This window comes from Halyomorpha halys, unplaced genomic scaffold (genome assembly GCF_000696795.3).
Source record: "Halyomorpha halys isolate HHAL.00 unplaced genomic scaffold, Hhal_1.1 Scaffold312.1, whole genome shotgun sequence".
NCBI lineage: Eukaryota > Metazoa > Arthropoda > Insecta > Hemiptera > Pentatomidae > Halyomorpha > Halyomorpha halys.
In genome coordinates this window covers 796,193-817,219 of record NW_027105402.1, presented here as the reverse complement: position 1 = coordinate 817,219, position 21,027 = coordinate 796,193, and the positions used below count along the sequence as shown (strand labels likewise).

Sequence of the window (21,027 nt, the reverse complement as noted above, 5' to 3'; positions counted from 1 at the left end):
GTTCCTCTTAATATGATAATTTTTAGTGGTTTACCTTATAGTGGTTTTTCCATTACAACTGAACAGGATCCCGAACCAGCTGAAACCTGAAAGAAAAATTGTTATTGCGATTAATATTTATAGTTTTTCATTTATTATAGCTTTTTCTACATTATTTGACCATAAAAATAAGTAATTCTAAGTTATTAAACGATAATTACTGATTTATTTCACCAAGATCATTATACAAGAGAAATTGTATCAGGAAGATTTTATCATTACTGAGAGTGTGCAGAGCTCAGACGTCTAATCCGGAAGAATTAAAGGATTTTCACTTGAGGAGGGGGAAATGAATGGGAAAGGTGTATTGGGGGATTAGAATACGAGGAAGGTTAAATATCCTACACAATTTAACGCTCATAATTTATTTTGTGATAAATGCACTTTATTAAAAATATAGCGTTGTTAGTACTATAAGTAAAGCTAATTAACTATTTTTTTAATTTCACACTTATTTATGGATTTATTAAATTAAATTCATGTAATTATATAAAAATAAATTTGATTAAAAGCGTAAAGTGATAAAATATTTTAATTATCTTAACTGTTGATAATAATAACATTATTTCCCAAATAAACTGCATTCATCACGAAATTATTTATAAATCAATTTTTTTCGTATTTCTACGGAATAAGCTTTTGATAGATCTAGATTTTTACGCCTAGAACAAAATTTGTACTTTTTCTGCTAACTTTTCAATTTTTTTTGGCACTTGGGAATTCTAAGAGTCCTCTAAACTAGTAGATCTATCGAAGCAAAAAAGGACATGCAACAACATGGTCGTATGAAGTTTAGTCATATTTCCCATTGATAACGAATTTGAGTAATATAGATTTTCAGGCCTTATGGAAATCTTCACGGTACATTTCAGCAACATTTTCGTTAAAATCGACTGACCTGAAGTGACCCTTTATATTGTTGATTTTACACATTTTTTCTCACCAATAGCTCTTACGATTTGGAATAAACTTGCTAAACGAAAAATATATGAATATATAATGAAAAACTAAATAATTTTCAATATCGACTAGGTCTTATTCTCAATTAAATAGTTTAATATGGATTAAATGCCAAATTTCCAAAATGGCTTCCTCTACATTACCTTTAATTTTGTTTGTTTGAAATAATCCACCATTCCACAGTTATGTAATTAATGAAACATAGATAAATATAATCTCTGAATGAATTTGATATTTTACTAAAGGATTTTTCTGGGTGGGAATCGCATTTATGTAAATAATAATAATAAGTGATTAATACATACAATTGGAAAGCCAATGTATTTAGAAAAATTGATATTTAACATATAAAGTCGAATAAGGTAATCGTTTTTTACCATTTTGCCAGTCTGGTGAACGTATATATGTCATCATAGTTATATAAATTGTTTTTTCCCAAAATATAATGTTTATCCACTTCTACCGGGAAAGTTTTCAAATATATAGTAATTTTTTTTCTTTTTTCCAAATGTGTATATATATATATATATATATATTGATTAATACACGGACGGAATCTTCCTTCGTCTTCAGGGTTCTTCTACAATTTTTAACCTTGTTGTTCTTTCACAGCTTTGAAACTTCGGTGTTAATGTGAATTATTTTGTAATTTTGTATAAAGTAATATTTGGAAAGAAGATAATTACTAAATATTTATTTTATAAAAGTTGAACTTACCGGGGTAGAAGATTGGTGAATAAGCAGAATATATATTATATGGGGAACAGTGATTACTACATAAAAAAGGTGAGAAAAGAGCTAAGAGACAAGTTAATAGGGTAATTTATAAAAAATTTTAACTAATATTTAAATAATAATTGTTAAATAGGTTTTTATTATTATATTATCGTTGCATTGTTTTTCAAAATTGTAGAAGAACCCTCCCGGAGGAGCCCCGTTTTAATGTAAATAATTTTATAATTAAAAGATATTTGGAAAGTGGAAAAAAGCAACTATTTAAAAAAAATAGTTAAAATTTTACAACGAGGAGCAATATTAAAAGTAATTTGAAATTAAAAATATTGAAATTGGAGTTGGTTAATCTGCCAAATGATTCAATTGGAAACTTAGTACGGGAAAGTATTCCCACAGTTAATAATATAAAAATATCAGTTCTGAAACGTGTGAGGATTAAGTAGGACGGAAAGTGAAAGTTGTGTGATGTTAGCATAGCACCAATTTTTTTTGTGATTAACTAAAAAATTTCGATCTAGATTTTATTGTTTTATTTTTTATTCTAAAGTTTTTTTTGTTTTTTTTTACGGGACTGAATAAGTATCGTAGATTCAGTCCAATTTATATCCTAATGAATACATTAGCACCGACAGTGAATATTTGCTTGAGAGAGGTGGAAAGAGGCTTGGGAGCTGACAAGAGCAGTAGATCCCCAGGGTTCGGGCAGAACTAATGGTCCGACACGGGGCAACTGAAATCCCACACTTGCCGTTGAAAAAGTATTGCAATCTAAGTTTGGCTGGCTGAAGCCTATCTCTCCCGAGATCTCCTTTCATGCAACTTGCCGCTCTCTAACTAACCTCTTGTGTCATTTGTTTCCCATGTCATCTCTACTCCCAGCTGTCAATAATAGATTGCGGCATTCATTTTTATAAACTTCGGAGACTCGAATGTTCCAAATTATTACTGAAGTCAAACAAAAGTATTTTAATATTTTAAAAAATGCAATAATATAACCAGTTATAATCCGAATGTTTCAACAACTTAACTCACGGCAAGACTTCTCAATACAACCTCATATTAGTATTGTTAAATAATATTTAAATTTAAAATGTTATGTTTTGCCTATTCTATGCTGTGCATTCAACAAACTTCCTAAAAATTAGATGTCTTTTTTTAAACCATTTCTCTCTTTACGTTGGGTTACCTTAAAAAAAAGTTATACCAGATAAACTTTGGCATTTGTGCCAAAATAAAGATGTCTACTCTTGGAAATTCCAATCTACCTGCCTTACGTAATCTAACTCCCTCAGTTGTGTGACAACATTGTGTAGTGTGTTTGTGTGGGTGTTGGTAAAGTAATTTTTCTTTATTGTATATCATAATTTTTCATCAAAAAGATTTTTGTAATCTATTCAGTTTATAATGAATGCAACATGTTAGCAATATAGCTTAAAACATTGCTAAAAATCTAACCCAAAATGATAATGTTATATCATTACAATGGGTTGGAGCTACATACATATTGAACCTTGGAATGGCGGCCCAAGTACAACCCAATAAATCACCGCGTTCACTATAATTCATGCAACTTTCCTGTTTACTTTCCAGGATTTGAAATACATTAATTCTTAATGAATAAACTATAAAGATGATGTAAATTAATCTCAGCAGAGAGGCTGTTTAATTTTTTTAGTGTATTCTGACATATCAGTAAACACAATTTCATTTATTTTGTGTTATAATTATAACTCTCATTTATATTAATTTTCCCTAAGATAAAGTCATAGCACAAGGTGCAATACAGTGTGTTACAGGTATACTAGAGCCATTTACTATTAATTTTAAAACCTTTTTTTTGGCTTAATTTAAATATAACATATTTTTAAAATAATCAATGTATCTCACAACCATGGCCAACAAAACCCTATTACTTACAAAAATCATTGTCATTTCAAAAAAATTGAAGGATTGAAAAAATTGACCCATGGTACGTGTATCTCTCCTACTATTCAGTATCTCTAGATAATATAATATATCTTAAACCTGATGTTTGAATACATGTTTAAACTTGATATATTGAAAATTTAAAAACAAGAAAATTCATATGGGGATAATAGGAAATTCCAGGAAACACTAAAAAGTCGTGAAAAAATTGAATTCTTGAGTCCGTTTGGCTATAACAAAGGTGATTATGATGAAAATATTTTTTTTTAGGAACGAATATGACATACTAAAATCTATAGGTGTGTAGCCACTTTTTTAAAACCATTATTTTCAATAGTTTATCTTTATAACCGACAAAAAAAATAAATAAATTTAACCACACCCCCTCAAAAGTTTTTAAATGTTTTTGAACTATTTTTAAGATTTTAAATGTTATGATAAATGAATATATTTTTTCAATGAACTTTTACTGATTTTAAAGGTAATTTACCACAAAATAAAAAAAAAAAAACATGAAAATTATACTATTATTAGCAAAGCACATTGAACTATTGAAAGCACACTCATGTTTTTTTTTAGGTATTCTGGCAGGTTTTCAAAAAGACATGTTCACTTTTCTACTTTTCTAATAGTATTTTTTTAAAAACTCGAAAACTATACTTTTTCCAGAACATTTTAAGTACCCTTTTGTCTGATTCTAGATAATTCAATAGCAAAAAAAACATCTCAATACGACCAATATTAGCAAAAACACAGGACCAATTTTTGTATTGGGGTGAGGTGGACGCATGGCAAAACTCTCACCTACCATTCTGGAAGGGAAATATTTTTAAACTGCATTCTCAATTTTTCTCCTTTTATTATTCATCAAATTTTTTAATAGTTAATATTTATACAGTTAATAATTAAAACTGATTGATTATTTTGGATAGACAAAATTAAAGGTACTATAGAGCAGCGGGTTATCAAAAATATTTCGCCACGGTACCCTTTTTGGCCCGAAATAATTTCTTGGCACTCTTGTTGGACACAAAAATATTTCGCGTCTCTGCGCACGCAAAATAATAATGTCAGTCCCAAAAAACAATCATCCGTAGAGCAGTTGAATATGTAAGAAAAGAAGACATAGCGGATTAAAATAAGTGATAGAATGCGCTTTTGCATTGCTCTTTTGATTTTAAATTTTGAGAAAGACGCATACGCTTGGGGTACCCCAGCACCCACTTTGGGAACTGCTGCTAATTTGGCATTTAAGCCCTGGCAGGCAATTTCAATGAGGTTACACCTATTTCATATTAATCAATCAATGGATTGCTTGATTGTGATATACCGAGTTCAATCAAAATCGTTTGAGCCGTTTTGGAAAATAACTTAAGAATATGAAAAATAGATTAAAAAAAAAAACGGTCCGGTCATTCGACTTCGTGATACAAATTGCTAACAAACACTAAAACCGTTTGGTGACACTTGGTTATTTGGACCCAGTCAATCTCAAAACGTGTATATCCATACATACGTCAGTTAAAGTAAAAATATATAAGACATTACTGTGCCATGGGAAGACAAATATTTAATAATATGATCGACTAATATCTACCGTTCAAAAAAAAAAACCATTGACTAGCTTGGTAGCTTTATTATTGATTTATTCCCGAAATTCTTAAGTAATCCCATTACAGGTTAATAACTCTCATTCACAAAAAATAACAAAAAACTTGTATTATATACAAATATATATTGATCGCGTGTTTGGAACGCGTTTTCTGACAAGCTGATAAGGGAGTATTCGGGATTGTCATAGAATGTTAATTGCGTCAAATGGACAAGTGGAGCGGGCCAAATTCACTTCCCATGTCCCGGTCAGCAATTCTATTAGAGTACGCGTACTAGCAAAGAATTAACTTTGCGTTAAAGTGTAATAATACTGGAGATAATTAAGCTCAAAATTAAACAAAAAGTAATATCATCGTAGAATACCTAGATCTCTATAATCTCTATAATTTCTAAGATTTAACACATAGGTCTCCCCGAGTTTAAATCAAATTTTATCTCAATTAATTGCTTTTATGTTACAAAGCTTTATGGAAATCTTTAAACACAATCTGAACGATACTCCGTACTTCATCTATACAGATGCCCTGTTTAATGATATTGTATAATGTAGACTTTAAACACTGCTAACAAAATTTCTAATATTTCTATGGACTAGTTCTACCATGAGGATAATTTTAGAGGCCGTGCTTGTCTCAAGCCAAAAACATCGCATTCTAGTGTAAAATACAGTGCAGCTTCGAATCCGAACTGGGCATGTTAACTTTTATTTCGAGTTGAATCCTCGAAATTAACCTCACACTCTGGCTAGACAACAATCTATATATATACATATATACATTGGCAGCTAGAAAAAAAATAACGAGGGAATCTTTAATTAATACAAAATAATGTTTTATGTTGACGACTTAATTTTAAAATATTCTAACGAAACATGTTAAGAAGTAGTTCATGAACTAAGAAAGTTTTTTAACGAAACCGCAAATAATATATTCAATTAAGTTTATTAAAACTCAATATGCAATACAAATAACAAACAATAACAAATTTTGAAAAATATTTCCATAAAATTTAGAGAAAATAAATATATATAGGCTAAGATAGAGGTTATTGAAGTGCCTAATACACCATTCTTGTCATGGAATATAGAACCTGTTGAATCGTAATTGTTTCCTAATGACTGTTTATTGTTGCATCAACAGTAACAATTCAATTAAGCTGATCGATATACAGGCTTAATTAATTGCAGCTCTTAGCATTAATCAAGTAAACAATACCAGAATCTAGAAATTTGTTATACCTTTTTTATTATGTATGAGCCCAAGGAATTTGTAAAGTGGTAGTAAATCCAATTTTACTCTGATGTGTGTAATTAAACTTATGTCAATCAGACTTCCTCCATAGCTTTTACCTTAGACAATATGTATCAAACTAAAATCAACTGAACTGTTTCTATATCTATAGATACAATAAACCTCGCCTGCGTATCTCTGTCATGGTATTACGAGGACTGTATAGTACCTTTTCCGTCTCTATTTCGAAGATATATCAATAGAAAATCTATAATGAGATATAGCTACTACTATATAGTCTCTACGTCGGGTCCATTTCAAAGTTATAACAACAAAAAATTTATGATTGGATTTAATAATTTTACAATGATTTCAAATTTATGGATGGAAAGGCATAATTAAATAATAAATAAAAGCTAAATAAATAAATATAATGTTTTGACAAAGTAAGGATAGAAAGAAGGAGAGTGAAAGCGAGCGAGAGAGGTTGAGAGGGGATATTATATTATATTTATAAATTATTTTACATATATTATATTATATGCAGAGACATGTATTAGCATAATAATTTATAACTATTTTAAATATTAGTTTATGAACTTGATTTTAATTTACCTTAAATTTGCATTTTTGCTTAAAAGAAAATTAATTTTAAATCATTATAATATTTTTAGATATTTAATGTTTTATTATGCAAATAAAAATTTGCATATAATATATAATTCTAAGAATTGTTCAGGTGAGGATGATTCTCCGAAACACGAATGATTTTCATGCATAAATACTACTAAGGAAGCCAGGTTTCTATCAATTTAATTATATTGAATGTACTTTCGACAGAATTTGAAAGGGCACAATGCAATATATATTAAGAAAAACCGGTACCTGTTTGAACAGGTATCAACTGAAGGTTAGTAACTGTTAGCTTGATAAAGACTCCGACGTCCGTAACAAGACCTTTACTTAGTTCAAGCGTTATCTGATCATTATGTCAGAACCAACAGAATAGAAGAGTGACCAGCGAAATTGTAGAAAGATAAATTAAGAAATATATAGTTCAAAATTATAAAACTTTGAATTTTATTAATGTTAAAATTAACAGATCAACTTCAAAACATTCAACAAAAGTTTCTTGTTTTTATTTTCAACCACAGTAATGATTCTAAAGTTGCAAACGTTTTACCTAATGGATCCTACATAACAAATATTCAAAGAAATTTATTCATTATTTGCCAAAAATTCAAGAAGTATGCACATATGACTATCAAAAGTAAAAAAATTCACTCCAGAAAACCATAATTAAAAATTTATTATAGGAGCATCTCAGGTAGAGATCTAATTATTTTTTGTTGAAAATGTTTGATTAGAAAATGTTAACACTAATCTGACAGGGAAAGATTAAAGTTTAGAAATGCTATACAAATAAATTTTTACTTAAGATAAGTGGGTTTAATACTTTCGACAGAATTTGAATGGGCACAATGCAATATATATTAAGAAAAACCGGTACCTGTTTGAACAGGTATCAACTGAAGGTTAGTAACTGTTAGCTTGATAAAGACTCCGACGTCCGTAACAAGACCTTTACTTAGTTCAAGCGTTATCTGATCATTATGTCAGAACCAACAGAATAGAAGAGTGACCAGCGAAATTGTAGAAAGATAAATTAAGAAATATATAGTTCAAAATTATAAAACTTTGAATTTTATTAATGTTAAAATTAACAGATCAACTTCAAAACATTCAACAAAAGTTTCTTGTTTTTATTTTCAACCACAGTAATCCTTCTAGGAGCATCTCAGGTAGACATCTAATTATTTTTTGTTGAAAAAGTTTGATTAGAAAATGTTAGCACTGATCTGACAGGGAAAGATTAAAGTTTAGAAATGCTATACAAATAAATTTTTACTTAAGATAAGTGGGTGTATTAACTTTTGAAAGAATGGTACTTGAAACTTGCCCACAAATTTATATTAGGCAGTAGAGATCCTGCACGAAATAAATGACTCACACAGCTGGAAATCGAACCCACACTATCATTATAGAGTTTTCTAACATATATTTTCTCACCAGTATTTTTTATTCATAGTTTAGAAATTTTCAAATTGATTAACCATAAACTACAGAATGGACATATAAGTAAAATCTTACTCACAATTAAAAGTGTGCAGATGTTCATTTTAAAAATAGATAACAGTAAAAAAAAAAAAAAAACCTGCATAAAATAACGCAGAATTTAGTAAATGAACATACTTTCTTTTCATCCAAGTAAATCCGATGTATAGATTTATCACCTAAAAGACATCATGAACAATAACAATGTAACGAAAAAGAGATATTTTTTATGCTAGCTATTGAAGGATAAAAGTACTGCTACTGGAAACGATAAAAATTCAAATTCAATACACAAGAGACGTACATTACATTCCTATAAATTCGATTTACCTCTTTTTTGAAAAACTGCCTACCATCAGGGGACTATTCTTCGAATTCCGTTCAGTAAAAAAGAAACAGTTATTTTTCGAACGGAAAAAAATGGAAATTCTATCTAAAACGATCATGGTATATGAAAAACTCTAGCACCATTCTATTTGAGAATATGTACAATTTTTATTACATAAAAAGTAGTCTAGAGGCAAGTGTGAAATGATCGGTAACTAGCAACATGGTGAGCATGCTAAAATTCACAAACAACTTCTAAGGAATCCTATATAAAGTTACTCTTTCTTATTGATTGCTATAATGCTATTGGCTATTATATAATGGAAATTATTCTGTGTTAATTTTAATTAATTTATAGTCAATTTTGTGAAAAATACGTCGTTTGCCAATTTCAGGCACATTTTAAATATTGCGCTATTTAACTATCTTAAGTCTTCTTTTCCCGTTTTAAGAAAATACTTGAAAAGTGATATAGAACCGTTCGTCCCTGAAGGTCCTAGTGTGGCGGGTCCAGGCGGGAAGGGTGGTCTTTTTTGTGTGTTATGATCTCCTCTTGTGAGATTGTGACATTGACCAACCTACTCGCTATGATTGTCTGCTTGAAAAGTAAGGCTACCACGGAGGGCGAAACTGGAGGGGTTCACGCCGTTTTCCAATCTCGGGCGCTTTTTAAATATTGTGCTTAAATAACTGCCCTCTTCCCGTTCTAAGCAAGCTCTCTCATATTCGATAATATCAGTATATATACCATGAAATTCTGAATTCATCATAAATTATTATTTCTAAATATATTGTAACACAATATTGTCTCAAAGAAAAATCATGATAAAATATTAGTGCTTATTATCACAATCATTAGACAACCTTAACCTATAACCACCAACGTGTAGACAATATGTATTGGTCTTTGAAATAGGTACTATAGAAGGACAATATCTAAAGAGTTGGGGATTTACATATACGTACAGTGTACACAAGAGGGAGTTTGATACTTTCGTGGAGCAATAATGATGTGTTCATATTTTATGTCTATGCACTCACTTTATATCAATTATAGAATTGTTGTATAAACACTGAACATAATATAACATAAAAACACCACAGGAACCAGTTCAATCCCTCAGGCTTCTATTGTACTGTATGAAAGTGTACATTACTATACATTACTCATTTCCTAAGTTTGTAGTAGATTGTAATATTATCAATAAATAAAGTATTAGTAAGATTTAAGCGACCTGAACATTATAAATATTTCAGCCTTATGTATATATATACATATGTGTGTACATATATATATTAATATATCATACGATCCTAAATATTGAATGATTGTGTGTTGATTGTATATGATGACTGTAGGTAGATGGTGCAGGTGGGAGTCAAAAAAGGTACAAAAGTAGCAGCAAAAAACATTAATTAGTAACCGACGTTTTACCTCATCTTGCAGTGGTTCAACATCAGGGCATTTGGGCTGTTTAAAGAGGAGCGAAACATCAATTATTAATAAATATTTTATTTTTACATTGAATAATAAATTAAAACCTAATAATATTTATTTTCATCAGTAATTATCATTTTAAAAAAAACAAAAGAAAATTTTCAGCTTAAAATATATTACGTAGCGAGTGACCTTTTCAGTAGCAACTTTTTCCAGACTTCTCCAGTCAGAGAAAAATAAAAAAACAGCTAGTAAATAGATCTTCCATAAACTAAAGTTAAAAAAAGTTTAAATATGGACTGTATACGTTAAAGAAGAATATTATAATTATATTTTATTGAACAAGATTACAATAATTTGAAAGTGACAATAAAAATAAATAAAATATCATGATAACTAGAATCTAGTAATAGCTAATCATCCCGAGGCGTTAAGCTAACCCTCTCATATTATATAATTTAAAACTATATCTATATCTATTTATATCTACATGTATATCTATTTATGAATCGAATTAAGCATTTAAAACATTATCACGTGGCAATAGTTTGGGGGAAAAATACCCCTGAGTAGCACTACTAAGACCGTTCCATCTTAAGCCCGGTGGCCAACTTTTTTTAGACATTTAGGAGGGTTTTCGGAAATAGATTGGAATAACACGAACTATGAGATTTGGTGTGGGTTGGGAGTTAATGAAGGAATGGATAGTTTTACCTATGGCATAGAAAGAATTTTGGATTGTAAGGATTGGATACAAGAGGAATTTGATTCTTTCGTGGAGCTATAAAACTCAATATTTTACACTCAAATAGGCTTAATAATGGTAATACATATAAATGGTTTGCAATGAATTGGAACTATGTTATTAGCATTTGTCAATAAGAGTAACAGTGATCAGAATTCAGGACTTGTTTTATGTCGATTCAATATTATATTACATAGCATTGGTTGGTATCTAAAACTTTTAAGTTTAAGAAAGATCTTTGAACTTTATCCGCTTATATGAAAGGGATATTTATTAAACATCTGAAGGGAGAAATGTCTTCATATCGTTACGACCTTAGAAATATCTACCCAAATGGAGTACAGTCATTACACCCAACTAAGAGAGGTGTTAATGCCCCTGAGGCATGAGCCCCAGGGCATGAGGAGAGGCTACAAATCAGCTGAATATTCTGGGCACCTGTCGACGAGGCTAGCGTCATTTCTCACCCGCTTCCATCACTTCCATTAGCCTCCGTCCACCGCAGCTACCCACAAAGGCTACATACATAAAACATTCAAAACAAATTTCCTCTCTGCGGACAAGTCAATCTTTTTTAGACCTTCCGATATTTTACTAAAAAGGGTTTCGGAATCTCGTTAAGTAAACAAATTCCTTGGGAAAATATTTTTCATGCCTGTGTTAACAAGTATCCTTATCACTTCCAAAGACTAGTTGCTACATGAGGTTATTTCTATACTATCTTTACCATCCTTCTATTTAATATTGGATATACATAGAATCACTTTAACAAATTTAAATTTTGTTCACTAAAGATAATCGGTTTGGAAAAAATGTAAAATTTAGTACACTGTAAAACTATCAGTACTAGAACAATATTAATTTTCTAATATCTTGAGATTAAAACCATAAAATTTATTTGTATGTTGAAAACTGTTTTATCTACCTATGAACCTTTTTCGCTTACCTACATGTTACAGCAACTTTTTCGATAAAATCGACCAACCGGATTTTTCGATTTTCTCAAAACAGCCCTAACGTATTTGATTGAACTCGGAATGCTCTTTTTAAAAAAATCTTTCTGTAAAGTAAATTTATTTTATTTATTCGAAAAAATAAATATATTTTTATTAGAATTTTTTTTTTATTAGTAACTAAAGAATAACTCTCTCCTGTATCATTATTGACTCTACCACTTTTTTACCAATAATAAAAAATGGTTAAATATAAACAATGAAAAAAGTTTGTAATTAACCTTAGAACATAAAAGGAAAAAATCCTCAAGGTAGTATCCTTGGTCCAATCCTCTACACCGTCTATACAGCTGACATTCCAACAAATCCTAACACTATCCTCACCGATGACACATGTGTGCTCGCAGTCACTAGTAACCCATTAATTGCATCCCAAACTCTCCAATCCCATATCACAGCCCTCGAAGAATGGTGTAATTGGAAGATTAAAATAATTACAAGTCCCATCAAATCACCTTTACCCTTCGTCATAAACCTACTCTTACCCCTGTCGAGCAGATCCGCTACCTCGGACTACATTTGGACAAACGATTAACCTGGAATCCTCACAGAAAACTGAAAATACAGGAAACTGAGCGACGATTTCGACTATTACACTTACTAGACAAACGGTCTAAACTTCCAACACATTACAAAAGATTGATCAACATGACTGTAATAAGGCCAATCTAAGGACATATGGAGTTGAGCTTTGGGGGTCCACTAAAACTTCGAATTCCTCTCGTATCCAATCCTTACAATCCAAAATCCTCGATTCTCCTTACTTTGTCACAAATAAAATCATACACAAAGACTTTAATGTTCCCTATGTAACCAATCTAGCCCGTTCCAGATATCACTCCTTCCATTATAAACTCCTCAACCACTCGAAACCCTTTGTTTCTAACTTTGAATCCTCTTCCATTCCTGACAATCCTCCGAGGCGCCTGAAAAGAAGATGGCCACGAGACCAGGTAATGTAAAATGTCATTAGAGTGCTACCAATGGGTAGTTGCTCTACATGCCTGTAACACTCCATTTTAACTAAGATCAAATTTACTGAATGTATTATGTAATATACAGTTGTTAATTTCAATAAAGATATTAAAATAAAAAATAGGAAAAATATGTTTTCCACATTCATAACACTTTTCCGGTTACATAATTAGTAATATTGACTTATTATATACCGTTGGAAAGCCAACGATTTTAGAAAAAAAAATACTTGACATATTTTGTGGAATTCAGGAGAGCGTTTGAATGTATCATCGTTTGACATAACAATTTTGATGTGATTCACTGACGGTGTGTCAAGATTAACAACGATTGTAACATTTCAAATGATAGAAGTGAAGTGAAGCAAACTTAATATAATTTATTTAAAATCAACGAATGGTATTAGAGTGACCTCAGATGTAGAAAAATATATATTCAAACATTCGGATTTGTATCGATTTATATAAAGCCTCAAAGGAAGACTTTTTAAACCTGTAAGAAATATCAAGTTTATAATAACTCACCATCTTGAGTGTAAAAATAGGACTATAGTGGTAGATGATGCAATGAAATCAGTATTGGTAACAAAGCTGATCTTTAAAAGAGGCCATATGCCGACTCTGATACTACTGATATCCAAAATTAACATAGTGCTATAAATCTGTCTCTGTTTCATTTTTTAATGTGATTTAATTGTTCTTTCTTAATGTGTTTCCATAATATATTATCGAAAATCAAAAATTGCACACATGTTACATATCATGTAAAATAAAAAATTAGATGCTATCCCTTTACGCTTCACGTGGGTAAGTTTTTGGGTCATTAATAGGAAATTTGGAGTCAGATTTAGAAGAATTAAATCACTAACTTACTCTCTCTATTCTAAAATATAAGTAAAATTGTGTAGCCATGACCATTGAAGTGGATATCTCAGTATCAGACTCAATTAAACATTTATCGTTCGGGAAATTGGTTCTTGAATCAATTATTCGATAGCTTTAATAAACTCATATTAGTACGTTTCAAGTGATTTTCACCACATTTGATTCCCTGTTATGAATCCATAAAATCTAAAGAACATTTTTTTGAAACAATGAAAATGAATCCACCATTTTATTTAAATTGAATTAGGGTAGTATTATAAATTATAAGTATTATTTACGTCAGCTATTCTTCTATTTTGGATTCGTATAACCTTCGTTTTCCTACTCAGTTTAAATATATATTTTTCTATGAATATAAGAATCAACTTTGATAAGGATTTAAACCAATTTATTGGGCTTCCTCTCCCGAAATGGGTAAACGAGAACGATTTTCACTTCTAATTAATATAAACTTTATTTAATCTTCAATCACGAAAATAGAAATGAAGTAAACTTAAAATAATTTATTTAAAATCAACGAATTCGGCCGCACTCAGATATTGCTTGATTAGACCCTAATATAAATCTACTTTGAATATAGGTGTACAATCCATTTTACCGTAGACATTTTGAGAAAAACCTCAATCCATTTACGGTAAATATTTTACATATCCTACTCACATCAATAACATATTATTTCATGTAATCATTACCAAATTATCGGTCTAACCTAATAATTTAGTCTGAATCAAAAAGAAAAACTTCTCATGACAGGTTGCAAAAAGGAGGTTTCCGAAAAGTTTATAATTTAAAAACACGGCTACTAATTACGGCAAATTAAAATAAAGTTGTCAGTACCTGGGGATAATACGCTTGTAAAGTTTCTAGAACTCTACTGGAAGTAACGACCGACTGTTAGGACTAAACAACTCAGTTGGGATAAAATGTTCAAAATATGTAACGGACCGTGTGATTTTACTCTCAACTTCCAGAGCAAGTCATAGGAGAACAAACGCATTTTCCATTTAAAGGTAATCAGTATGCATGAGATATCAGCCGGCATAACTAGTGCTCCGGGCTCCAGAGCGATGAGCGGGTAAACAGGGCAATTGCTACGCTATTGGATACTTTGGTGTTATTTTACTCAGGTGCATAACTTAAAATCTTCCCTTAAGTGCAAAGTATTTTCTACTTAATTTTGTAACAGAAATTATAGTATTTTCTGAGAATACTTTAAGACCAGCCTCTTAATTTTCTGATTACTGGTAGTGTGCTGCGGTTGGGTGAGAAGCGCTGAGATTTCTAGGAGTCCTACTTTACCTTCCACGTGAAGGCTGCAAAGCTCGGTTCGGAGTTCTCAAGGCTGAATGTAAATATTGTATGATTGTGAATGTGTATCACATGTATTTATCTTATTATTTTCTTAAATTTAATTTTCTTTATCTTGTGTATAAATTATTCTGTCAATATTTAATCAGTTTCTATTATATCGATTTATTTATAGATATTATATTTGTAATTTTTTTTTATTTTGTTAGAATAATTGTTATTATTTATATATTTTTTCTTCTTCTTTGTCTCTTTAGTTCGGTCTCTACATATGGTATGAATCCTTAGAACTCTAATATTTTTTGCCCTTGATTCTGGTAGCTTTTTTTACAACTAAAACGATTAAAAAAAAATTGTATGATTTATAATTTATTGTGTTGATTTTCACGATACTAAACAATTTGATTTAGTAGTCCAGTAAATATAACTGTATTATTTTATCATATAATGTATGTTCGAATGTCGAACAATATAAATAATATTTTTTTAGCTGTAGCAAAAATACATGCTGATGAAGAAAATTAAACAAATTAAAAAGAAGAGGGAACTTATCTATTATCCCATCGAATATATTTTCTGTTGTATAATCCAAATAACTATAATTGGATTATGGCGGTAAATTTCTGTCCGTAACGCTCAATCGAAAATGAAATTACCTCCAGACAGAGACGGTTTTCGCCATTATATTCTCTCACCATAACTATCGAGATTCAATTGAACCACGCGAGGCCGTATAACTTCATTCGAAGAGCGTACTGCCCCCGTTAAGAAAAGATTATTTTCATTTCCCCCAGTCTCACAGGCGGTGTTCCCATCGACGGTTTAACCCACTTAAATCGGAACCCGAAAAACAATCAAAGCCGATTGAAAAGGTTAGTTTTCATCTTAGATATATTTCAGAAAGTTTTTTTTTTTTTCCTTGTTTTGACATATTTATATTAAATTTATTTCCTATGAATGGTTCAATTTCCTTATGCCTTAATGATTTTTTTTTTCGTCGACTTAGATCGACTAGTATTGTAGATATTTCTCCTTTCGTCGCTGACTATGAACCCTTTACCTCCTCCCCCCCCCCTTGTAACGTTCACCTCAGTATACTCCATAACGCAGAATAGTTAACACAGTTCTACCAATGAATATTTTCTTGCTAAGCCAATGTCATGTAAAAATAAACTGTATCTTTAAATTTATTTGGTGAAGCTTTATGATTTTTAGATTTTAGTATTTCTTTTCATATAAAACTGTTTATGTAATCATTAAAATTAAAAATTAAAGAGCATTTTCACCATTGTTTAAATCGGTGAATAAGGACATAGGCGGGGAGGAGACAATATGAGTTAACTAAGCAATAAAACCTGGAAAGGATTTATTAGCAGACTTGTGATAAACCGCTCAGCACTAAAAAGGGCCCCGGTCTATAAATCAGGACGCCCGCATATGTTACCAACTAATTTCCCTTTATTAATGACACAAATCCGAGGAGTCTAAGATCGCCCATAACTTACCCGGTCAATTCCAGCAGACGCTCTATATCCACTTGTCACCATCAATAACAATTATAACAAGCTTCAATTAGCGTTAAATATTTAACTCATTCGGCTCAATAAGTTTATATTATACTGAAATAAGTTATATTATAATAATGCAATCTTTTCCCTATCGTATTTCTGTATGCATGAAATATTTAATTGGCACGTGGTTAAAAGAAAGCACATGAAAAATTTTGAGGATGGATTATTTTCATTATTGTTATAGTTATATTCATTTAACAGCAATCTATGTTTAATAACAATGCATCTATAATATTAATCAATATGTATATTGCAGATAAAAAGCCCCAGGAAAAAATAAACCTACACTGTTCAATAATACTACTATGAAGTATTGTTTATGAAACAAAATAATTTTAATAAGTAATTTGGGTGTAAAAACATAAAAATGCTCATAGTTATAAATGCCAAAACGTTGGTAAAACTAAAATGTTGAGACAATGTGTATATATATATATATATGTGAGTTTGTGTAAAAAATAAAAGAAGATATTCCTATTATTTTATTTTTTTACTAAGGGGGTTCAATGCGATCCTTAGGAGTTTTTTGTCTCGACGATTATTTTAATTGATATCTAATAGCTCAAAAATTAATCCCACAAAAATAAAAAATATAATAAAAGTTGTTCATAATATTTATATTGTTTTTTTCACTAAATTTGAATATCTTTTTTGCAGATTTTCTGGGAACTCTGATCTATTAACAAAGACCGATTCCTAAAACAGCTTTATAATTATTTGTTCAAATCCTTTAGCACGTTTACCCCAAATACACTGCTATTTTTAGTTTATACTTAATTATTTTATTATATTTTTTAATTACTAGTGTTTATTTAATTTTTATTTTTAGTAAATTTGTATATATTGTATGCTTGTGTACTTCCATCCCAAATTATTCCAAAAAAAGTTTTTTTAAAAAGAAAAAAATTATTGAGGGGTCATCATTATAACAGCAATTTTAGTCGCCTCGGCCGGTCGAGGAAAGTCAAATTATGAAGGCGGATTCCGAATGATTTGTCGATTAAAAAAAAAATTGTTTATTTTTGCCCCGATGGTTCACATCAAAAAAGTACCTGAAGGTACGGAATAAGGATTCGACTCAAAATCTAATGTCAACTTTTCCAGAATAAATGAGACTTGAAATAGTATAGAAAAGATTGGCAACCAACTCACTACTGCAATAGTATTATAATATATCTAGTCCATTTCATAATTTATTAGTATTATCTTGGTGAATTAATTAATTACAAAAATAAAATTTCTTTCAAACCACTGTGACCATTTCATTGCATTTTATTATGATTGATTGAGAACCCTTATGGGTACTCTAGACTTTGAAGTTCTATAACCGTTTGATGTGGTATCTTTAAGGACATCCTAAACTAGTAAGATCACGGATACCTCCTAGAGTTGACTGAGCCTCACGTTGAAATAAACCAGGATTTACATTACCTAAGGGCAGGAAACTATAATCCAGTAACTAGTCCCTTTAGACCGATATTCGGTCGTGTTCATCCAACCTTCTATATCTCTATCTCTTATCAATTCTATTCAATTTCTGTTACAGGAGAAGCCAGTATGATAAAATTTAGTAACCGCCATACATAATAGTTTTTCATACATATTGATAAGTAGATAAGTGTGCCATCTCTACCCATTAAGATCCTGGGTAGTTGTGGCTCATTCCCAACTTCATGTAGCTCATATGGCGAAGCAATAACATAAGTATGGTGATCAGACGTCCCGCTTAAGATGGGAAAGTCCACTTTCAGGTAATATGTCTCGGCGTCCACAGGATTTTCCATAATAAACGTTCTTTTATCATATAAAATTCTAGAGATTAAAATTTATGTTAAACTAACTTCTATACGTATCATTCGGTTCCACAAATACTACAGCTATAGTGTATGGCCTTTAAACTGTACGTAAGCACAAATAATGTTTTTTAAAATTATTTATACACAGTAAGTAAAGGTTTCGAATTAATCAGTTTGTTACATAATGATCCTCGGAACATCCCTATTGGACATACATCACCACCATTTTTAAATAAAAAATTGTAAGCGAAAAATACTTTCTATTTATTTGTTAGTTTTATTAATGCAGAAGAATCATTTTTCAAAATAAAGTCGAACCAACACAAATCTTAATAATTTAAAAATAAATATTTATGTTAAATACTTATGTTAAATGTTAAATGTTAAATACTTATGTTAAAAATTAGTTTTGTCTTAAGATGCCAGAACTTTAATTCAATGTTGTAAAATTGCTGAATTATTCAAATGATAGTATTTTCTTTCACTCTTTGGGCATAAAAAACCATGGGCCAGAAAGACGGGTAATCTTTCTAGCTATCAGTCTATACAAGTCAGAGTGGAAAGGTCGAAATTTATTCCAAGGGTCCGCTATAAGAAAAAAGCGAACTCGGCCAGGCCGGATTCGAACCGGAAATCCTATTGACACGAGAATGCAAAGTTTGTGGCTTAGCATACTATGTGACCTGAGAATTTAATTTAATTTTTTTTTCATATAACACAACCAATTTACATTTAATTCATTAAAGTAATGATTTAAAATGTACGGACTTTTGTTAGCAATCCATTTTAAGTAGCACATGTTGAGGATAACCGATACAATACCATTTCAGAAAAATCTTGGTCGGTTGTTCTTCACTAGGTACCCGAACTAATAACTATATAACCTCAAGTATTCTTTGAAGTCGAAGACACAGTAATTACTGTGTAATATATAAATTATGGAAATAATGTATACTATACTTTAAAATTTTAATGAACGATAATTTTTATAAATAAGATGAGAAAAAACGAAACGAACACTTTGTTTGTCCCAGGGATTTTAAAAATGTTTTACCTCTCAAAATATTTTAGTCAAAGAAGTAATATATCTAAATTTTCTGAAAGCAGCAAAATAATACTACACACTAATGATGTATGCTTATAATTCGTTCAATTATAATCAACATCAAGAATAAAATTAGTGAATTAAAATTTTAAAGTTAATTTGCATTTTAACAAACTGGAGTAAAAGTCAGTTTGATGAGAAAATGTCAGGTAATTTACTTAAGAAATTTAATTACTTTTTAAAGAGGCTTGTTTCCTTAACTTCTTTAGGAAGTCGCTCTGTCACATAGCTGATTTTTTAATTTTATTTATCAAAATTGTACTGAATTAAATATTAAAAAATATGTCTGATTTTCGAAAAAATATAAGGTTAAAGGTTCAAGGTTAATTAGAGGTCTCTAATGGTTGCGACTAAGTTGATGGCCAATAGATCTGCGTTATGGCCAAAGGTGCACTTAGCCATTTGCAATCCACGTAGATTTATTTTTGGGCTAAAAAAAAATTTAAATATGTATAAACCTCAGCGTTTTTAATTTTAAAGTAATAATACTTTCGTTTGATTTTAAAAGTAATGGATTTTTATTTTCAACAAAGTTCAAGTATTTTCAACAAGTTATCATTCCTTTCAAAATTTAAAGAAAGGCCTATTTTTTAATTTGTGTACCTGGAACTCTTATTATGATGGAAAACATTTTAGGATGTAAACAAAATATAATATAAAACAAAAGATATTTTCGAACCAAGACGACATTTAAAATGCTTTACGGTAGTTTTTTTTCAGAAATCCAGGGAAAAAAGAGCTTGTACGTCCTAGAGAGTTTTGATTGCCATGGAGATCATTTTGTCTAAATGAATATTGTCGAAATAGAGATATTGGATATTATTTTATAAATATAAAAAAATTAAATTATTTTTGCATAAACAGGTAAATAATTTAATTAAAAGGATAAGAAAACATATGGATATTCCACCACATTCACAGCAGCTGTAATTACTGTTGTCAAGAAAACTGAAAATGACATTATATAAAAAATTGTTTACTGATTTTTAGTAGAACAACAGCTATGATGCTTAAGGAAGAGGTATTTTCTAACAAATTGAATGTTATTTAACAGGAAATTCTACATATATTCTGAGAATGGTAAACAAAATTGAGTAATGTTCAGTTACAGGTTTTTCATGGAAAATCCTTTACAAAAAATCATATCTCGACAAAAGATTGAGGTAGGAAGGTATGGTTGATAGCACTGAACTACATTATTTTTAATTATTCCTTCCTTAATTTCAAAACATTTCCTCCTTTTAATA

The 21,027-nt window shown here is 30.1% G+C and overlaps 1 long non-coding RNA gene across 6 annotated transcripts in view; it reads right to left on the bottom strand.

Moving 5' to 3' along the window:
* Positions 1 to 21,027, bottom strand: part of LOC106681146 (uncharacterized) — a 693,797-nt gene that overhangs the window by 529,644 nt on the left and 143,126 nt on the right. For all 6 annotated transcript variants that reach the window (XR_010844430.1, XR_002945592.2, XR_010844431.1 and 3 more), the window contains one exon: positions 35 to 86. This is a non-coding gene — a long non-coding RNA (uncharacterized lncRNA). The remainder of the gene's footprint in view (positions 1 to 34; positions 87 to 21,027) is intronic.